Raw genomic sequence first — 22,904 nt, forward strand, 5'->3', positions numbered from 1 at the left:
GGCAGAGCAGGATAACCAGGGCTCGGGTTTACACCTATCACCATTTCTAGCCACTGTTAAAAAATGTCATAAAGTGACATTTTCATGCCATGGGACCTTTAAACTTTTAAACTGTCCCTTCAGTGGAAGTTTTGTAGTTGTTCTCGGCAGCTACTCTCCTGTGAATCTGTAATTGTGTGAGTCAACAGGCGCTGAAAACATAACACAGAGGTTAACAAATGCTCCCGTGGCTGTCAGATGTGGTGTTGCAGGGTTATTGATGAAGAGAAACGAGGAGTGAAGGTTGCATCCTGTCTGCCTGTGTGTTTATTTAGCCTACAGTCAGGAGGGTAGAGAAATGTTCTCCGAATGCCAATTAAGCCGGTGATGGTCAGATCATTGTCACGCCGCGCTGATGACTGGCAGGCCTGACAAGCCGGCTGAGCGGTGCATGGGGTTCCTTTAATTAATTGCCAGAGGCACGGCTACACGTGGGCGGACGCAGCGAATATGGATGGAGACGAAGAGCACAACTCACGCTTTATATAATTCTTTGTGAAACAAAGGCGGAGAAATTGAGGCAGAGAGAAGCTTCTCTGCTGTCTGACAGAATTAAGTGAATTTTTTTTTCTTTACGTGTGTTCTGTGCTATTGATCTCCAAAGTACAATATGTTGGTTTCTGTAGAGCAATTTGTTTATGACAGAGGAAGAAAATGTACAGCATTTATCTGAGTGTAAGCAAAAAGGGTAGCTTTTTATTACCCCCCCCCTCCGGAAAAGTGCTGTGTTTGAAGCAGTGGGCCTCTGCAGCGCCGCGTGTCCCTGGGGCTGCAGCCCGATTTAGGCACCAAAAGTCAACATTAGCATTTCAGAGGCCTATCTATTTCCATTAACTCCATCTTGTTTAAGATTTCCCTGAAACTCCCCAGGAGCCTGGAGCAGTATGAGGCATTTACAGACTCCAGGGGTGGGTTGCCATTTCAGAGCCTTGATGCATAACAAATTTAAATTCATTATCCTCCATAATTAAAGAAAAATATATCAAAGATTGCTTACTTTGGAGCGAAACTTTCAGTAAAACACACACACACACACACACACACACAAATAAATTAAATAAATCTTGTTAAATGCATCCTCAGGGGTTCCCTTTAATAATTTAACCCCAAAAATGTGAGCCTCTCTCTGCATACATCTCAGTCGTTTTCATGCGAAATGTAATTGCCACTACATTTAATTATACTCTGGTTACCATATTTAATTATAGTGTTCAGTCTGATGACGGTGATTTTTTTTTTTTTAGTGCAATTGAGAGCTCCCTCACCGAAGCTCCTTCTAATACTCCTGTAATGCTCTCAGAGGAACAGTGTCTGTAGAAATATAGAGAATTGATACTGATTGATACTACATTTTGGTATTTTTCTTCCTCTTTGAGGACTATAGCAATGTTTTAATCTTGTCTGGTCTGTTAAATTAAATAGCATCCTTTTACATTAGATTTTATTCAGAGTGCTTCACGTTTTGAAGGGTTAATACACATCAAGACTAAAATGTATGTCCAAACGAGGCTAATCTGTCCTGATTTATCGCAGAGAAAACACTGTCTGAGCAGCCACACGCTGAAAAAAATATCAACTGTAAAATGTTATTAAAGGGATAGTTGTGATATTTTGAAGTGGGGTTGTGTGAGGAACTCGTCCACATAGTCAGTGTGTTAGCAGTAGATGGCGGTCGGCACGCCCCCAGTTTGACAAAGGTTTTTTAACCTTTATTTAACCAGTAAAAATCCCAATGAGTTACAGTAACTCTTATCTCAGGGAGTCCTGGCCAAGACATGCGACAAAAAAAGTCTCGCTTTGCCAGACCTTCCTCCACAGCACCGCAGAGGAGGGTCTGGTTAGTCCACACAGCTTACCCCAGTAAGTCCTCAGAAATCCACCTGGGTTTAAAATAATTTGTAGGCTGCAGTGGTTGTGTGATAATGGGACAGTTGATGATATATCATTTTTTTCAAAAACTTTTGCAATAGAACAGATGATCAAAATTGGGCGGTATTTATTGGGATCAAGACCATCACCGCCTTGGTGAAGAGGAGTGATACGGGAGCATTTCCATATGGCAGGCATTTCACAAGTGGATAAATACATAATAAAGAGATCCCACTTACGGTTACATATTGATATGAGATGATAATTTTAGAAATCTGGCTTGAATACCATCGTCATCCGTTTATCTGGTATCAGGTCGCGGGGGCAGCAGCTCCAGCAGGGGACCCTAAACTTCCCTTTCCTGAGCCACATTAATGGATGGATGGATGGATGGATGGATGGATGGATGGATGGATGGATGGACGGCTTCAAGGCCATCCAACCCAGGACCTTGCTCACTTTTAGAGCATTGATTGCATTTTGTACCTCCACAGGTGTTATATGCTTGAAAGAGAAACTATGATTGGGCCGGAAATTGTTTAAGTTGCAATCAGTAGAGCGCTCGGGAACTGCAGCTGAAGATACCTGGGAACCATGCAGTGGGTTCTGTAAAGTGATATCATTGACTGTGAGTTTAGTAGGTGAGGGATTTCTTGGATGTTTTAACCCTTGTGTTGTGTTCCATTGAAAAAATAAATGTTTTTTTTCAGCACTATTATCGCTTTATTTTGACATTTTTTACACTTTTTCAGTGTTGTGGGTGCTTTTTTATAATGATTTTTCCAAAGTTATCTGATATTTCTAATATTGACATTTTCAATGCTTAATTTGAAGACCCATTTTTTGTGGTAAAAACGGGTCAAATTTGACCCGAGGACAACGTGAGAGTTACTTATATCTTATGTTGTATTCCAAAACTGTTTAGGGTTTTTAAAATCATGTACAAGTCCCATACTCCATACTAGCACCCTGAAATCTTGTATTTCGTCTGTTTTTTTATTATTATTTTTGACTGTTTTTAACTACTCTTTTATGTTTCATTTCTTATACTGCACTGCAACTTTTATTCTTGTATTTTAGTCGTTTTTTACCAAAGCACTTTGAATTCCCTGTTGCTGACATGTGCTATACAAATAAAGCTGCCTTGCCTTGGTCCCTGAAACAATCAGAAATAATTCCTGCTTTAATGAATCTGTTTGGATGAGAAACCAGTATCGGAGGGGCAACACGGGTGGGTGCTCTGCTAATCTGAGTTAGGTTTAAGTTTCCAAAAAGGTTTCTTTCTTTTGAGGATTCATCAATCCAGTCATTGTTAAAGTTTGTATCACTTTTTTCTATTCATAATTTTAAACATCTTTCAATAGTAATTCCTAAATTAAATGAAAGCTCAAGGCCTTGCCTTGAAATAGGTATCCCAGTTATTTTCACAACTTATTGTACCAAGAAGTAATTAACCATCGAAGACACTCTGAAACATTGTGACAACAAACCCCCGTCGCAGGTGTGGGATGACAGGCCAACTGCTTAATGTCAAATACATCGTCACAGTGGCCTCAAGTGCAGCTGTAATAAGCAGTGTGACAACCAACCAACCCAGTCTCCCCTACACCATAGGGGCTCTAACCGGAAAGGGGAACTGGGTGACAGGACAGGCACATCCTGGAGGACACGTGGACCAACTACAAGGGCATTGGAGGAACAAGAAAGAAGTGACACATGGGTACCCGTGTGTCAGTTATCATTCCTATATGCATCTTGCACACTACATTTACACTAATATGTGTCTATATTGTCAATAAAACTGATTCTGATTATTGTATACACATTTTTTTTGTAATTTTTCATATTTTATATTAAAGTTTTAAATCCTATCAAGTTTGCCTGTTCATTAATTCATGCTAATTCACAGTTTACAAGTTTTTTAAAGGTTAGGGGAACGTTCTCTAAAGTTTGCAATGTTAGGATAACGTTAGGGGAACGTTCGCTAAAGGTTGTAATGTTAGGATAACGTTAGGGGAACGTTTGCTAAAAGTTGCAATATTAGGATAACGTTAGGGGAATGTTCTCTAAAGGTTTTAATGTCAGGGGAACATTAGCTAAAGGTTGCAATGTTAGGGGAACGTTCTCTAAAGGTTTTAATGTCAGGGGAACATTAGCTAAAGGTTGCAATGTTAGGGGAACGTTCTCTAAAGGTTTTAATGTTAGGGGAACATTAGCTAAAGGTTGCAATGTTAGGGGAACATTCTCTAAAGGTTTTAATGTCAGGGGAACATTAGCTAAAGGTTGCAATGTTAGGGGAACGTTCTCTAAAGGTTAATGTTAGGGGAGAATTAGATCAAGGTTGCAATGTTAGGGGAACGTTCTCTAAAGGTTTAATGTTAGGGGAAAATTAGCTAAAGGTGTGCAATGTTAGGGGAACGTTCTCAAAGGTTTAATGTTAGGGAACATTAGCTAAAGGTTGCAATGTTAGGGGAACGTTCTCTAAAGGTTTTAATGTTAGGGGAACATTAGCTAAAGGTTGCAATGTTAGGGGAACGTTCTCTAAGGTTTAATGTTAGGGGAACATTAGCTAAAGGTTGCAATGTTAGGGGAACGTTCTCTAAAGGTTTTAATGTTAGGGGAACATTAGCTAAAGGTTGCAATGTTAGGGGAACGTTCTCTAAAGGTTTTAATGTTAGGGGAATGTTCTCTAAAGGTTGCAATGTTAGGGGAACATTTTTTTAACCAAAAACTAACGTTCCCAGAACGTTAAGGAAACTTTCCGATCATCCAAAACACAACCAACCATAACCTCCAGGGAACGTTCCCGCAACGAATGTTCCCAGAACCTTTTGGGAACCAAAAATTGTCAGCTGCGGTGACAGTAAGGCACTTGGGTAATCATAGTGACATTTTGGGAAACTACAGTGGTTGGGGAAACTAGGGGGGGGGGAGAATTAGGGCACCTGGACCTCACATGTGCAGGGCAGGCTGTGCTCCTCTGTGACGAGACTTTAAAACTGTGTCAGAGACTACAAATCCATGTCCTGGTGGATATTTCTTGCAGTGCAGTGAGAGCCACCCAAAGCGAGAGGAGCGCAGCGGTGCAGCAGGACTCCTGGCTGCCGGGTTCGGGCTGCTCACTGCGGCCACACTCATATCACTTCGCACCCCCAGCGGGCGGCGACACGGTTTTTTCCTCCACAGCTTGTCACCTGGAGCCTGTAGGATGTGTGTGTGTGTGGTCATTTGTTTAAGCTCCTACAGTAAGAGGGCGTATCCGCTTTCAGAGAGAGGCTGAGCGGAGGGAGTGGGAGGGCTTTTCTGGGTTTTCTCTTCGGTTTGAAACATAGGAAGAAAGCAGCGAGTCCACGCCGCCCACTGAACACGGCGAAGCGCGTAACCGCCGCCGCTGCCCCGATTAAACCCACGGAGGAGCGGAGGAGAGCAGACACCCACAGGCAGACAGGGGAGGACTGCTGCTATTATCCGAAAGAGGAACTAAAAAAAAAAAAAAGGTGAGCTCTACATTCCCCCAGCGTCTTTAAAATGAGGATTTCTTGTATGGAGTCTGGCTGACGGAGCATTGAAGAAACACAACAAAGTTGTTTCCGATGCGGGGATTTGGCTTTGTTTGGCCGTGAAAGGTGGGAGCTGCATCCCTGTAGTTTGGTCTTTGTCTGCACACTTCTGCGTGTGCATTGTGTTCAGTCAGTCATGTAACACAGCATGCATGATTGAAGCATTGATTGATGTTTGTAGCATTGATTTAGTGGAATAAGAATGCGATAAACATCGCTTTGCATGCTGTTTTTTTTATGAACTTGGTACATTTTATAGTTTTTCTTCCTACAATTTTTTTCTGACATTAATACTGAAGCTTCAAAATTCTTTGCAATGGCCCAGAGACATTGTTAACGCCTTACCTCAATATGTCCCTTTGTTGTTTCACTACCAGACGTCCTTTGTGTTGGTATCTGAATTTCTAGTTCTCTGATGTTATTGCCCCCCCATTGTTTTAGTGATTGGTTTGAAAACCAACAGAGTAAAGTTTTTTATTGACCTTTTATACTACTGCATTCTTATCGACAGGTATCAGTGTCCCCCCCCTTCCCCTACACATACATAAACACACACGCACACACACACACCTTCCAGTGTAATCTGTTTTGTAGTGTAACATTTTAAGTTTTATTCATCAAAAACATCTTTCCCGTCACCCAGAGTGTCACCCAGCCCCTGGAGTGGGAAGTGAAAGGCGATAATGAAATTCTAAGTAGCTTGTACTCTCTCTCTCTCTCTCTCTCTCTCTCTCTCTCTCTCTCTGCTTTTCAAGGTTTTCAAATGCAGAATTTTGGAACTGATAAGCGTTTCATGCAGCTGATGCCGGAGGCCATCCACGAGCTTGTTGTTTTGTAAAATGCAAAAAAATAAAGGGTCAGATGAGGAGAGTGTTCAGTAGAGATGTTCTGATACCAGTATCGGTAGTGTCTGGTATCGGGAATTACTGGAGTTTATGCACCGATCCGATACCACTTAATAAAGAAAAAATAATGAAAATCTACGTTAAAGTAGTTTAAGTTCTTTTTCGGTTATAACTTACTGCATAAAAAAGAAAGAACAAAGAAAGAAATCCTATCACATCCATACAGGGATAGTAGTATACAGCTGTTAAAACCTAATAAAGTACATGACACACAGGTATCGGATCAGTACTCTGTATCAGCCAATACACAAGTTCAGGTATCAGAATCAGTATCGGGAAGCAAAAAAATGGTATCGGACCATCTCTAGGTTTCAGTTATCCAAATTTAAAGTTTGGTCTGTAAATGCTGCCTTCTTCTTTTCCTCATTCCATTTGTACACAAGTCTTCTTCTTCCTCCATGGATTTGAAAACAACTTGTAATCCCTCAGCTTTTCTATCGCCTGATTTGCTGCTGGACTTCATCCAATATTTAGGATGTGTCAACTCTCACTTCATTCTCGGCTAACTTAATTGCCTGCAGGATTACTGTGTTAGAATGAGAGTTTATGTCAGTTTGATTACTTCTTCTGCACACAGTAGACCGCCGCTGCTTGGTTAGCGGTTTCCTTCTTGCCTTTTGAAAAGCATTTCCTGCATGTTTGAGTGCATGTATTTTACACTGATGACGACATGCAGAAGATAATAAGCTGGATATTTGAGTGCATTGGAGCCTACATGTGCTTACAGCTGTTTGTAAGCAACTTATATTGACAACCACTGAATACCGTGTGTGTGTGTGTGGGGGTGGGTGGGTGTGGGTGTGTGGGTGTGGGTTTGTGTATTGTTTGGTCTTCACAAGGAATTTGAAGATTGTGATGATGGCCGGATTAACCTAAATGCACCAACTAGCTACTGATCCCATATTTGCTCCCCAGTTATTTCTACTCTCGCTCAATGTATTTCCTCTTGCTAGATCGCCTCCTCACTACCAGTTTGTTGTGAGATATTTTTACTTTTAACACAAATTAATTTAGGGAGATTCAACATAGAAACACAAGATGAAGGAATGGAGGTATTAAGACTAGACTGTGACAGGACTCATTTTAAAATGGGCATCAAGTTCAAATGACTTGTCATGTGGAGCAATACCCCGTCTGTATCATCCAGACTTCAACTTGGAAAATTTTCAATAAAAAATGGATTGCAAGACATGGAGGGCCTAATGAGAGGCTGGTCAGTTGCATTATGGGAAATGTAGAATCTTTCTTTTTTTTTTTTTTTTGTAGCTAAACCTATACTAAAATTCAGGATTTCACAGCATGTGATGCATTGACTATTGTTTTCTGTAATCTGTGTCTCATAAGTCCCCCGACTTTTCTAGAAGAAGAAATCTAGATCGCTAATATGGCCGCCCCCCCCCCCCCCCCCACACACACACGGAAGTTGAAGATTGAAACCATTAGTCAGAGAATGATTATTATAATTTCATCTAAAACACATTAACAAAAAAGAAAATCAGTGTTACCAACAGGGACGTTGCAGAGTGCCCTCTGGTGGACAGACTATGTTATACTATGATTTTTTTATCATCCATTATAAATGCTGATAACGATAATCGGGAAAGACCAATATCAGCCGATATCGGCCCGCTGATTTATCGGTTGGGATCTAGTGTACATTCCTGCATTTGTGCTTTTTTTTTTTTGCTGATTTATACCGGCTGATTCCATCCTCTGAACAAGTCACATGAATTCATAGGTTGCTTGTTCGTTGGACGGGGTTGTGTTAACCTGTCAACCTGCCAGGTTAGAGAACATGGCGGCGAAGGAGACAGGCAGTCCAAACAAATCTAATCGCACTCTTTCAGTCAAACATGATGGATCTGACCGGCCCTTTTAGTGTGTTTATACAGTTTGAGATTAGAAACACAAAGACCAAGCTGGATTTCACCCAGAAAACCTGTTACGTCTGCTATCGATCTTAATTCTCGGTCTCACGTTTTCCAAATGGCGTCCTTCTCAAGTGTTCTGTTAAAGCTCTCTTAGATTAGCGCGCACAGTGATTCAAAAGCTGCTGAGGCATTTCACTAAAACACTGTGCTCTTTTGTTTCAAATAATAATGCAGAACAACGTGAGAACGAGCAAACGTCCGGAGCGGCAAAGAAAACCGTTACCTCAGTCAATCAAATGCATCAGTTAGTTTAAAGTGCTCAAGTTGTTGGAACAAGATAAGGAACTGGACTTATGTAAAACTATGGAGCACCTTTTATTTGAATGTGGGGAATATACTGGTGTGGTCAGGATATCATGATTGCATGTAGAAAGTAAGACAGCCCTGCAAGAAATCCAATCTTTTTGAAGGTTAGGATGTTAGATTTTGTTGACTCTCCCGATCTTAAGGCCGTTTTGAACACTTCTTAAAAAGGCTCCTCAGCACGGATGAGATAAGAGACTCTATATGGCTTGACCTTTGTGGACAGTATGTACTTCAGGCCAAAGGCTGTTTTCCCATGAAGAGAAGTCTTAATCCTACAGCATACACTGATTGTTTTGACGATAGTGTGCTTCCAACAGTTTGGGTTTGCCCCTTTCCTTTTTCAACATGACAACGCATCTGTACACAAAGCCAGCTCCATAGAGAAGTGGTTTTCCCAGGTTTGTTGTGGAAGAACGTGGACACCATGATCTAACACCTGTTGGGAGGAAGTGGAACGCCGACTGTGAGTCAAACTGGATCTTCAGCATCAGTGTTGAACCCCAGGAAGGCTCTTGTGGCTGAAGGGGAGCCAGTCCCTCCAGCCTGGTTCAACAGCTGGAGGAAAGCTTGCAACCACAAGAGTGGAGGCTGGAACGGGATGCTCAACAACCGCATATGGGTTTAATGTCCAAACGGCCATAGACTTTTGGGTTATAAAGCCTATATCATTAGAAATAACAGATTTAAGATGGATAGAGAATGAATGGATAGAGTTTTCCTTTTAAAATGTGTTAAATTACAATATATATTTGTCCACTCTCTTTGTTCGTTTAATCAACCTGTTCATCTACTATGGTGTTGTTGGAGTGACTTTTCTTTTGCCCAGCTGTAGCAAAATTAATACGATTTAAAACTGAATAGCACATATTTTCAAAGAACATTAGTATACCTGTTTTTATTTTCGTGCAGTCTCTTGGAAAAAACTAACAGGATTCAGCTGCTGCAGCCAGTGCGACTAAATATCTGGGGGAACATGTCACCTTTTATCACCTACACTTAACCAATATTTACTCTATCTAGCAGATGCCTGCTACCTTGCGCGAGCAGTCTGAGGGAATGAAGGTAAACACTGCTTTGAGTTTGCTGAGGCACGGAGCTTTAGACACGTTCACACCTTTTGAATTTGTCCTTAAGAGTTTAACTTCTCCTGGCATCTTATTCCAGCCTTTTCTCTCTCTCTTACTCTCACTTTGGAGGGGTGTGATATATTTCAAATGTGATGCTTGCAGTTTGGCATCCAAGAGGTTCCAGCTTTATTTCGCAACAAATTGAAATGGGCACCTTGTTTCTTTAGTTCCTTGCGGGTTTTGGATCATACTTGACATCTTGTTGCTGCAAAAACAATGTTGGTGATCGTCGTGCTTTCAGATAAGTTGGAATGGTGTCATGTAAGGCTGAGTGATTTTGCCTCACATAGAAATTAGTTTTTCTTTATAAGCTTAGGAATGATTCCTGATTCTAATGAAAAATAAATTCTGCACAAATGCAAAAAGTCTTATGTTGAACAAGACTGATGGCCAGACGCTGATGCGTTTGCGCCCGCTCCAGGCGTCTTTGTTTTGCATTGTGCACGTAAAAGCATGGCGAGGTAAGTACAAACAGGCTGTGTTAAGGTAAAAGCACAGATTGGCGAAAACAACTTTTGACCGTACACATGCCCCACCAAAACTAGTTCCTTCCCAAAACCATTTAGCAGCGGCACCGTGGCTCTGTCCGGCAATAAGTACGCTTAGTGTTGTTTATGAGATTATTTCGAGAGAGAGAGAGAGAGAGAGAGAGAGAGATACACTTAGAATTTCATTATCGCCTTATCGGAGAGCTATTCAGGCACCGGCAATTGTGATTGGTTTAAAGACACGCCAATAAACCAGAGCATGGTTTTTCTCCTATCCCGCAATGGGAGACTAGCAAAGTTAGAACAAGCCACGCGTCCATAGCTTGCTCCCTATGGGGCTTGAATTACGAGGGGGTCATTCCTATTCCTATGTTCCCAGGGTCCTCGTTGTAAGAGTTTGGTAACGGCTGTCTTCAGTGAAATTGCAAAAGAAACAAAGGGTTATGAATGTTTTAAAATGCCGTTTGAATGGTAAAAATAAATGTCTGAAATTGAAGTCAAGAATATATATCCGTCCACAAATGTGAGGGTGAACATTTCAAGGACTATGGCATCAGGGCTGTAGGTGGGTGATTTATGTAACCCAGGGAAACATACATTTGACCTGAAGAAAAAAGCAGGCTGGAGCACAGCTGGGTTAACTGGCTTTACCCTTAAAAATGGATTGATAGCTGTGATTTTCTGCAGTGCTTGCAGCTGCTGATCTAATCCATGCATCAATTAAAAAGAATATCACAAGATGGTCCTTAACTACTGTAGATCAATGATTTCACGTTAGCCTCAGCTCGAATACGTCGAGCTGGTGTTGATGTCGGCTGATGGAGGATTCACCGCCTGCAGGATTAGTCGACGTCCTCCATCAACAGATATTTCTGCCCCCCCCCGGCCGGTTGCTTCTGTAACCTCTCCGGAGACCTTCAGTCCAGCTCTGCGCAACCCTTTCATAAGTCATTTCCCACTTTATTCTACTTTCCATTTTCGAAAAGTGCACCTCCGCTGTCTCCTCCATTAATTTCTCCTCTCCCAAGACACTTGGCAGGCCGCTTCCACCTTTCCCTCTGCTTCATTTGCATCTTGGCTTCACACGGCTGCCCAAGTGTTTCCTGGGAGTCAGGTGGCTAATTGGTTTCCATCTGTTGGGAGAAAGCGGCCTTTACGGGATGTTGGGTAATTTGTGTCAGGAATTTTAGCATGTTGGTTTAGTTTTTTTTCCCTCCCTGCCCTGAGTTTTCGTTCTTATGGTTGTAGCAGGTGAGCTCTGGGATGTAGCTTTGACATGTTCAGGGTGTTTTTTGTTTAGTACGTGACAATGTTTTTGGAAAGCTGTTGGAATGATGTGTGTTTGCACCAAATGTATAGTTTTTATTCAGTTTTCTGATGCAAGACAGAAGGAAATGTAGCAATCAGATTTTTATTTTGCAGCCGTTTTCTCATATAAACTTGGAACAATTTCCGACGAATGGGGTCCAGAAATTGTCCAAAGCCGCCCCTGTAGCACACACCAGGAGGTTGTCCGTGTCAGAAGCGTTCTCACTTCCTGTAAATACTCTGTTTGGATGAGACGCGATGGCGCCTGGGTAGAGACTGCAGGAGGCAGGACATGATGCACATTACACCGCGACCACGTTACCATTCACACACAGGCTCAATGGGACATTACATAGACTTTGTAACAGGGACACTTCTCTGGGTAATATCTAGATAGATTCATGGTTGCAGTACATGTGTGAAAGGGACTTTGATCACATAACGTGCACTTCCTGCTGTGCTAATCTAAAGGTTTTAGTTTCACAATCGCGTATCTGCAGCACGAGTTGATTTCTGTGTGAAGATAGGAGGTTCAGAGGAGGAAGTGGCCAGGTCTAGCAAGCACCCGGCAAACCGAAAACAGGAAGTGACAGAAAACACTGAGAAGCTTGTTTCATTCAGACTGTGCTACCTGGGGGTGGGGGAGGGAAACTAAAATGATCTCAGTCAGCAGAGCGCCGTGCCAGCGGAGACTGTTGGCTCCATCCCACACTGCAATTTACTGCACCTATTTAACGTTCAGCATCAACAGAGGATACTGTGGTCTCCGAGGGCAACCATTTATGAGAAGTCTAGACTTCAAGATGAACCAAATACAGCTTGTTGATGATGTCTGATCATCTTTTTTTTTTTTTTTTTTACTGTATGAGTGTCGTCACAGGCGCCATTTTACATTGAACTTTTAATGTTGCTACTTTTTTGGTGCAAATACCTCAAGATCTGATGATATTTTGAAAATGTCTCACTGATGCTCTTTCATCATTTGGAAGCAAACACATATGCCTTTTATTTTCTCTCAACGTCTATGAGCATAATTTGCAACAGAAGGAGTCAAGTTTAATGTTACTTTATTGAAATAATAATATACTTTTTTTTTTTCTTCCCGCCTTCGCACAACGAAACGAAAACGCAAAAAGTTAAAATTGGAGCCCGACCGATAAAGGATTCTTAAGGCCGATACGAATATTGAAAATCTGATATGCTGAGATATATCAGCATATCAGATTTTCAATATTAAATAAAAATTATATAAAAATCCAGGTACACGTTACAAAACCGATTTCTCTAACATTAGTTATTTATGAGTTCTCACTAAAATAATAATTTGTTTTGTTGTCACAACAGAACGGAGAAACCTCACATTATATTAAAGTTCTGATAAATAAAAACTTAAGATATGAAACTTAAAGGAGATATTAACACACAAAATAGTTTGATAAATAATTGTGTAGTTATCAATGTGCATTTAGGGATGGGCGATAAGATGTTGTCAGCCGTTGAGAGATTTTTGCTGTATTGTTTGTATGGAAATAGCTTTCCATTTTAACATCCCTGGGTGTGTTCCACCATCGAGTTCACTGTTCGAAATCAATGAGCATGACCGCTGAAAGATTCTGTCAGGTCTTTCATTTGCCGGAGTAGCAAACACACAGTTGTGTCAACAATATAAGAAATTACAAATCCTTTCAAAATGACTTTGACTGCTGAAAGAGATGACTTCCAGTTAGAGTATTCGGCATCCAAACAAATTAACAAATGTAGTCTGCAATCCCAATTCTCATTACCACGATATACTATTATATTGATGTACTGTATATTTTTTGCTCAAGAGTGTTCGGGTCTCCACTGTGGCCTTCACCTCTCCTTCTCATCTCTTTGTGCATTTGTATTCATAATGTTTTGCCGAATGATCCCCTCTGAGGGAGAGTTGTCAGTGATGAATCAATTTCAACCTCTTTTTGAGAGCTTCCTGACAATTGACGGGGTGACCTTCTGTAATGAGGTACGGGCTCCATATCTGCCAGCGGGGGTTCCTCCTCAGCAGGAGGCGAGCGTGAATGGGCAGGCTGAAATACAGAGCCGCATTGCTTGGGTAAATTTAATTTGCCATTAAAAAAAAAAAAAAACCCGAAGCGGATGAGGTTTAAAGTGGCAATTGAGGCAAGATGATAGAAGTAACTGGCGGTGTTGGACCTTCAAGGTTATACCACAAACTGAGACGCTCTCAAAGTGTTATTTAATGCACTTACTGCTTTTTGTTTCCTGATATTTTGAAGGTCTGCAGCTGGCTTGTGAGCCGGAGACTGCATTGTTTCTTCGACACGCCATTTGTTCACCGCTTTATCTAAAATGAGGCTTGCGTGCATACAAACAGGCGTATTGATACACCCGCTGACTCGTCCATCTATCTTTAGTGGCAGTATTTTAATGTTTTTAAATTTTTTGTTGATGAACCTGTGGCATCTGGCTCCTGCTTTTTCCTTCTCCCGCACAGGATTAGTGAGAAAGCTCCAGTTTGAATCAATCACCGTCTCCCCGGTGTTCCCCTTGTTTTGTGGGTGTCTCCTCCGATGATAGATGCCGCTATTTCCGTTCGCAGGATGGATTGCAAACGGTGATGAATGGTGAAGGCTAATGCATCCTCTGTTGTCAAAGGAAAATCATTTATTTACCTTGCGTTTCACAATCCATTAAGTCAATGAGAAGATGAAAAAGTTGCAAGTTGCTCTGCAGAGGTGGTTTCGCAGCGTGCATCCCACTGACGGATTATATGTGTGGATAATGCAGTCTACACATCATACATGTAACTTCATGAACATTAATCCATGTTTCAAAGTGCCATATCTGTTGAAATTAGTCCCCTCTTACAGCCATGTGGGCAGCTTAACCGGCCGTCATTCTCAGGTCCAATTAGGAGTCTTTAGAGAGTTAATTTAGAGAATCTGTAACGTACCGTCAAGTAGCCATATTGGATGTAGGCAGTTGATTTTGAGAAAGGACCTCCATGATAACAGCAACTGTAGTTTGCTTTGTGATACACCTGTAAAGTCTTATTCTGGTACGTGTTAGTCGTGGTGTTGGGTTTTAGACAGAAAAGCCGTTTGGCAGCTAAAGCACAGGTGTAGCGATAGGGCCAAACATGTTTATTTCTGCTATAGCGCCACCTAGTGGTGGAAGTGGAATTTTTGCGTCTGAGGTCTTTGCAGAGTTTTGGAAAATGAAAATGGCACCCCGCCACCATGTACGGTTTAGGCTGCAGCGGCAGTTTTATGTGGAGAAGAATAATTTATGAAGAAGAATCTTTAGAAAAACAATAGGGTTCCACAGCCCTGCTGTGTGAACCGCGTAGCGCTTTGCTGCTACTGCGGTCCACGCACCCTCAGGCTTGGACCCTTAAGTAATTGTAATGTTAATTTGTGGATACCTAATCAACCAGTTTCTTGTTTTGTTTAGAAATTGCCAAAAATTGACTTGTGGCTTATACAGGGGAACAATGGGGAGCTGCAACTGAAACTGCAACTAAAAAGAACACATCCTTGGACTGTTTAGACCTTATGGCTAATGGTATTTTTTTTACTTTGGTAACCACACTGTAGAGCTCCATACAAATACTTGGATGTGTAATCTCGAGAGAAGATATTGAGTAAAGGCTCCAGCACCATTGCACAAGTGCACAATAACGCAAAAGACCTTGCTGCAGGCCTCTTGAAAAGAGTAGAGTCTGTGGATGAACCAGCTGCGTGTGGCACGCTACTGGTGATTACATCATTGTGTGCTATGCTACTTTAAAAACACAGCTGCACGAGGAAACGGTCCCACTGACTTCATCTATACCCAGATAATATAGCTCTCTCCATTGAAGCCCTAAGATCCATCCATAAATAAGTGCCTCAACAGATGCTTTTGTGCAGACAGGTGTGCATGAGGCATGTTCCAGCCTTCAGGATGGAGGTCTCTGCTCCTCTGAGTCCCCTGCAGTCTGGAGTCAGACATGCGTCATTGGGTCACACATCGCCCTGAGGACGGACCTGCCATCACACCTCAGTGCTCTTTTTATAGTGTTTTTTATGTTAGTCCAACACACCCAAAAATCCATCAACCTCAGTGACACTGACTTCTCCTTTAGGGATTCCGAGGGCTCGTGTCAGGAGAGGAGCGGGATGAGCTTTGCTTTCGTTGTCAGGGTTTGAAACACACTGTAGCGCCTTGGATTCAACCTGCAGATGGGTCCACTTAGAACAGTGATTTACGGTAATTTATAACACAGCATATTGGGGCTGCATGAGGGAAATATGCAATCACATTGTTAAATATCTCGAACAATATTACCTGCGATCAATAAACAGATGTTAACGTGTACTCAGTCCTGCATTCCTACTGCTTTCAGTATTCTGCTAAAATACAACCAGTTGCTTGTTGTATTCTGAGTGTCTTTCGCAGGATGTCCCAGCCTCTCGCGGCGTGCCGGTTGATATCGCAATGGCGATTTAAAAACAAAAAACTATGTATTGTGCAGCCCTACTAAATATAATCTGATTCTGACCTTAATTTTCTCAAATGGATTTGAATGAATTCAGTGATTTGTTTTTTCTAAGAATGAATGAAAATAAAAAAGCATATGGGAAAAAAAAACCTTGAACAAACCTGGAAAAACACCTTCTGAGTAGGCTCGATTAATCGTTATGAAATCGCAATCTTGATTCAATTCCCTATTCACAATTTAATTTTCAAATAACTTTTTGTATGACTTTGATTACCGTTTACTTTTACGAGCCGACTGCATCCAAACGCTACTATGCTGTATCGGTTTTCTTTTTTTCTCCCACCACTGTGGTTAGGCCGTTGTGATGTTGGAGTGCGCACTGTTGTCTCCTTTGTTAGACATCAGATCGCCTTTTTGTTTACATGAGACGAAGCTCTGCAGTTGCGGACGTAGCTAAGATATTGCTGCTAATAACTGTGCTAACAACAGGGCTTGTAACATATGTACAGATACATGCACCCAGTTCTCCCATTATATTGTGGAACAGATGTTTTAGAATGCAATACTCTGCAAGTCAGCGCTCATGACTACACTCCCACGACACCGAACTCGCCGCCAACGCCGCCGGTTTTGGACGAGACGGATGAGACCAGGGCTGACCCCCATACGGGAACTTCAACATGGCTTATAGGGTTATATCGCCACCTGTTGGTTTGGTTGACAGCCCTTGATAGCGTGTTTTTGCATTTTTTTTTTTTTTTTTTAAACCTTGCTTGTGTGGATGAGATGTTTTCTTTTTAAATCGAGGGAGGAACACTTGGCCTTAGCTGTAAAGGAATTTGCTCATTCAGGGAAACACTGGCATATCCACACAGGCCATTTACTGGTGTATTTAGAAATGGTACAGTGTAGTAAAAAAAGAAAAGAAGAAGACGTTGAGTGTGCAAGACAAATCTTAGACAGTTAGCATGTCGGAGGCGTTATGGTTGGAGTACTAATCAGCAGCCAAAGACATGACGTCTCAGCCTTTTTAGAGACGTTGATGAATGTTGTTTTCCATCAAACCTCATGTGTAATTGGGTTTTATGACCGCAGAACGCTTTAACTTTGCATTGATGGTTGTTGGTATTACCCGGACACCAGGAGCTTTTAATTTGTCGAGGGCGTGCTGCGTGATTCGTTCAAATGACCCAGATGTGATTGACGAGCTGGAGTGTTTATGGTCATTACGACCCTCATAAACGCCGGGAGTGTGTAGGTGTGTGTGTGTGTGTGTGTGTGGTGTGTGTGTGTGTGTGTGTGTGGTGTGTGTGTGTGTGTGTGTGGTGTGTGTGTGTGTGTGTGTGTGTGTGTTGTTGTGTGTGTGTGTTGTGTTGTGTGTGTGTGTGTGTGTGTGTGGTGTGTGGTGTTGGTGTGGGGGTGGGGGTGTGGTGTGTGGGTGTGTGTGTGGTGTGTGTGTTGTGTGTGTGGTTGTGTGTGTGTGTGTGTTGTGTGTGTGTGTGTGTTGTGACTTTTGATCATGCCAATGGGTGCTGGACCTGGAGAGGGGAGTGGGGGGTAGATATGGAGGTGTGATGGGTGGTATTATAGATGGATGAGCTTGCGTGAAGGTCCAGGAACATAACCCTCTTAGCACAGCACAGTGAACGAGTATTGAGGGGGGAGGGAGACCCCGGAGTCATTTACAGTGACACAACTCTGCACCTGACCTCCAAAACGGTGCGAATGACTACATTGAAACCCCCCCCCCCCGTACGACGCTCACCTTGCAGCCAATCTTTTCTCCTTCTCATGGGGAAAAATCCCCATGGGCCCTAAGGCATTTTCCCCATAGACCGTCATCGATACAAACTGTTAACATCACACGTCAAACAAGGTGGATTGGGACTCTCTCTATTGTGAACTTTTGAATCCCTGGACTTTTTTTTCGTTTGAAGAGTGCGCCTCGAGTCGAGAAAAGCCATTTTAAAAACCTGTGACGTCATCACAATGTGAAGCCTGTGGGCCGGCGGGAGAAACACTACTGTGCATATTCAGCATAACACGGCAGTATACCCGGAGGTTTAGAAACTGTTTTAACGTACAGTACGCTGAATATGCTTTGAGTTTTTGGGATCTGATATCCAGTTGATATAATACATCCATGCATCCTACACACTCACTGAATACACCCTGAATTTACACACTGCTCACCAGAGGAGGGGGGGGGGGGCGGGCGGTGGCGCCTGTCATGTGACCACTTTTTCACTTACAACTAGGGGTGTTGAAACAAATCACTGCACCGTGATGTGGACCTGGCTGATAGACCATAATCCTTCATTGCTGGAATTTATGGACTTTCCGGTTGCTGCTTCTTTTAATTCTTTAATTTTTTTTGTCTGTTGTGTTTAGACTCCGCTATGTCCAGGAAGTGTCTCTTTTAAGAGCAGATACGATCAAAAGGGGAGTTCATATTAATGATAGACCGATTATCGGCCGTTCTTTTTGGCACTTTGCAGATTATCTGTATCAGCGTGTTATCCGCCTGTTAACCGATGAAGTTCATTGAAAAGTGTGCTACTTTGCTCTGCGTCTGTCCCTCTGCTTCGGTTTCCCTCGCTACTGAGTCTGACACCCCCCGCCCCCCGCCCCTCCCCCCAACAACACTGTCTGACTCTCTGTTACTGGGTGATATGTTGAACATTTCTAATTTATGAAATGCTTGCTTAAAGCACAAAGCTTGATTGTTGTGTCCAGTGAGATGTCTCTTCGTGCCACTTTTCATCATACCAAGTGCTCTAGTTATTATGAATCATATTTCTATATATCTACATCTGTATCAGTATCCCTATATGCTAACCGGCAGATGGCCGCCCACATAGTCAGGTTCTTTCTGTTTAAAGGAAGTTTTTCCTCGCCACTGATGCACCAGATGCTTGCTCTTGGGGGGGCAATTGTTGTGGTCTAAACCTAATCTCTATACATCTGGAAAGTGTCCTGAGATAACTCTGTTATGTTATGATTTGACTCTATACATATAAACATGAATTCAGCACTAGTCTATTTGTCTGAATGCTCTTTAATGCTTTTATGCTTTAGAAAGTGCTCTTTATAAATAGATGTTGTTTGGTTTGTACATGGAGGAGCTGACAGCTGAAAGACAAAGAGATCCCTCTGAAGAGAAGACATGAGCAGTCTGTAAAAGAACCTGGAAACTTCAAGTGCACAATAATGCAGCCTATAACAAACTGGAATTAACAGGCAACATGTTGCTTTAGTAAAGCTCCATAGAGTTTTTCCTGAATCAGAATGGGCCGGGGGGGGGGGGGGGGGGGGGGGGGGATCTACACACAGCAGTGAGCCTGATTGGTCTGCTAACAGTAAAGGCAATGAGGCGGTTACCTTATTGGACAGAAATCACTGCATTTTCCTGTTATTTCTGACAATTTGATAAACAAAATGCATATTATGCTTGAGTAAATAAAAGCTCAATTAACAAAAGTGGTTTAAAAAAAAAAAAATCCCTTTTAATTCAACACTGTGGGGGCATCAACTAAATGGAGGTTATTACTTTTGGTGTTTTGATCTCAATCGATCTTCAAATAGTTATTACTGAAGATAATCATCAATATAACCGCTGATTTAAAGCTTTTGAACTCGAGTGTACAGTTAATTAAAGCATTAGATATCATAACCGTTCTCTGACTGCGGCTTTGCCCGTTTGTTCCGTGTCGTCGGCGCGCGGTTAGCATCCGCCAGGCGCCTGACCCACTTTTCTTTCATTCCAACATCTGGGGCTGTCTGCCTCCGCCCGCTCGCACATGCTTTCATTATTTATCACGGGGACAGACCACAAACGTTACAACCCCTCTTCATGACCTCATCATGGGAAAGGCAGCATATGGTGACTTAATGATTCTACAGCGGCTATGAGAGATAAATCCACTGTTAGTATCATTAATATTAATATTATTATTTATTTGTTTCCATCCTCTGGCCTGTTTTTGCCAGACCAGGTGAGCAGATATCTCTCTGCTTCTGTCCACACATTCCCAGCCACGGGCATCTACTCTATTTAACCTAATTCAAATATTGGCTTGCAGTGGTGGCTAGGTTGAGCCAAAGTATTTTTATGTTTTTCATTCTTTTCAGGATGCGGCAGGCTGCGGGGCTAGGGCTGCACAATTAATCGCATTTTATCAAAAATCGCAATATGGACTAGTGCAATATTCAAATCGTAGGGGGGCAATATGTGTCAAACCATTCTGGATGAAGTATTGTGGACATTGAGTCAGACTCAGTGGTGAGTGAAACAGAAGCAGAGGGACAATGTGCAATATTTAATACTCAGGACTTTTGATACACCAATAACTATATTATTTGCGTAACGTGTATACAAACCCTTTTATCTTTCGTACTATTTTATATATTTACAGTATATAGTTGCTCTCAGGAACTGTGCACCATGTTCCCCCCTCTCCTTTTTTTCTTCTTTTTCTGCACTACTTACATCTTATATTTTTACATTTGTGTTGACACTGTAAAGGTGCTTCAGTCTCGTTGCACAGCTACTGCACTTGTTCATAATGACAATAAAAGCAATTTTTAATTCAGGAAATAAAACGCCGACACAGATCATCTGCCAACTGCCAAAAAACAGCCCGATGATTGTTCTACCCCTAAATCACACTATAATCATTTTTTTGTTGTTGTTGATATTTTTCAATAAAAATTAGAATAATGCTACCAAAATGATCATTCCCTCCCATGTCGCGAATCATATTACAATCGCAATATTGTTCAAAAATAATTGCAATTGGATATTTCTCTCATATCGTGCAGCTGGCCCCCGGGAGGGGGGCTGTTAATATGGGCGTAGGTTGTTATCCCAAGAGGGAAGGTCTTTGTTAAAAAGTTGTTGTTTTTTCCCGGTGTCCTCCCCTTTTGAACCTGCTGTGGAGTTGGTTCGGGGACATTCAGGGGAAAAGACTGCATGTTGTGTTGTGTCTGCAGGGGAGAGGAGTCACAATACGCTGGGATTGAGATTGTTTTCTTTTTCCTCCTCCTTTTCTCTCTCTCTCTCTCTCTCTCTCTCTCTCTCTCTCTCTCTCTCTCTCTCTCTCTGATACACAAGGACACGGCCCCTAAAGGGTCGGGCTTTGATGGAACCTTGGCAATAAGCTCCAAATGAGGGAGGGAGGGATCAAGGAGAGAAGAAAGATGAGTGATCGAGGAAAGGAGAGCAGATAAGAGAGACGGCGTGAGGCTCAGAGGCAGATGAGCAGCGGGGGAGTTGAGCTGATTTTTAACCATGCTACAGGCCTGCCAGGCCAACGCTTTGCTACTGCGTTAAACCTCTCAACAACTACGGTCAGATTCAAAGTTGCCATTCATAATTCCCAGAGCATGAATCCTATTGACTTCACTGTGCTCCTGCATTTTACATTTAGCGCTACAAAAAGGTTTATGCACTACAGGATGAATTTAAATTGGTTGGACTTTTAGATAGGGCCGGGCGAGATGAAGAGAATCAGATGTTAAGATATTCTTGACCAAACGCCTCGTCAAGTCAGAGAGCGGCGTTCGCTTCCCGGGGAAAACTAAAGCCCTTCACCCAGGAAATGCATCCTCCTTAGGAGGGTTTCAATCCAAACCACGATCTTTTTCTTAATCTTAACCAGTCATTTTGTGACTGATCTTAACTTCCGTCGCGGCGAAACGCTTGTATTTTGTGGACTAAATTTAACACTGATGCCAGCTGAAACAACCTGCAACTCGCGGGGCTTTGTACCTGACTCAAAGTCACCTCTTTTCAGGTAACTGAACCACCAACTACCGCTGATACAACGGAGATCTGGAGCCGGCGTCACAAAGCTCGGCTTAAACGACTAGCAACTGCTGCTCGGTGTAAAGAAGCTCCTAGCCAGCTGGCGTCACATGACCAGCCGGCGGTTTACTAATTTTGTCGGATATCATACTTTTTGGTGTTTTTGTACAATATCCTATGGACCCGTTCATGATGCGTTGCAGAAATGAGTGAAGACGTATCTTCAGTTTGCAGATTGCAGCCGAATGAGAGGAGGTGGATGTTTCTAATGCCGTCTGAATGGTTAAAATCCATGTGGAGACATCATAGTTTAAAGAAAAAAGAGAAGAAAACTATCTTGCCCACAAATTGGAGGGCATAGGTTTCAAGGAGTATAACATCAGTGGGCTGTAAGCGTGTTAACAAGCCAATTAAAGAATCATTTTTGGCTCAGTGCACTTTGGATCTCATCTCCGTAGTCCTGGCAATCATTTTTGGATTCATTAAGGTAATTGTTCTGACTGGGAACACAGTGACATCGGGGAAAAGAGGTCTGACGGTGCAAGAAACATCCACATTTTATTCATCAAACATTAGAATAAAAGCCAGATACACAACACATGGAAGGGAGGGGGTCAGGATGGGTGGGCGGGCGTTACCATACGGGACAGGAAGCCAGACAGCGGAGAATTTGAAGCCCTTCACCCAGGAAATGCACATTCCTTAGGAGTGTTTTTAACCCTAGTGTTGTCTTCCCGTAAACCATGACCTTGTCCTTCCAGGTAAAAACTGAAAATTAACATGTTTTTTTGTTGTTGTTGTGCTTTTCCGATGTTTTTATCTCTTTTTTCTGATTTATTTGTCACTTTTTCCAGCTTTTGGCGCTTTTTTTGAAACCTGAGCTAGCTTAATAATAGGTTTTACACTTACTCTTGGAATTCGTGGTTAACAAACCTCATTTATATCAAATTATACATACGTTTTTAGTTAAAAAGGCAGAAAATTTGAATTACTTTGACTAATAGCTAAGATCAGACAATGTTGAGTGGATCACAGACAGGTAGATGTCAAAGTTTAGTAAGGTACCGCTATAACATCCCCCC

General features: G+C 42.2%; 1 protein-coding gene across 3 annotated transcripts in view; it reads left to right on the forward strand.

Moving 5' to 3' along the window:
• Window positions 1-22,904, forward strand: part of rnf152 (ring finger protein 152) — a 58,734-nt gene that overhangs the window by 1,926 nt on the left and 33,904 nt on the right. For 2 of the 3 annotated variants that reach the window (XM_032504560.1, XM_032504557.1), the window contains exon 1: window positions 4,826-5,405. The exons of the other annotated variant lie outside the window; for it this stretch is intronic. The gene's annotated coding sequence lies outside the window, so the exon portion shown is untranslated. Of the gene's footprint in view, window positions 1-4,825; window positions 5,406-22,904 lie in introns of those variants that run through there. 3 annotated transcript variants of the gene reach the window in all.

Source organism: Etheostoma spectabile, chromosome 22 (assembly GCF_008692095.1).
Source record: "Etheostoma spectabile isolate EspeVRDwgs_2016 chromosome 22, UIUC_Espe_1.0, whole genome shotgun sequence".
NCBI lineage: Eukaryota > Metazoa > Chordata > Actinopteri > Perciformes > Percidae > Etheostoma > Etheostoma spectabile.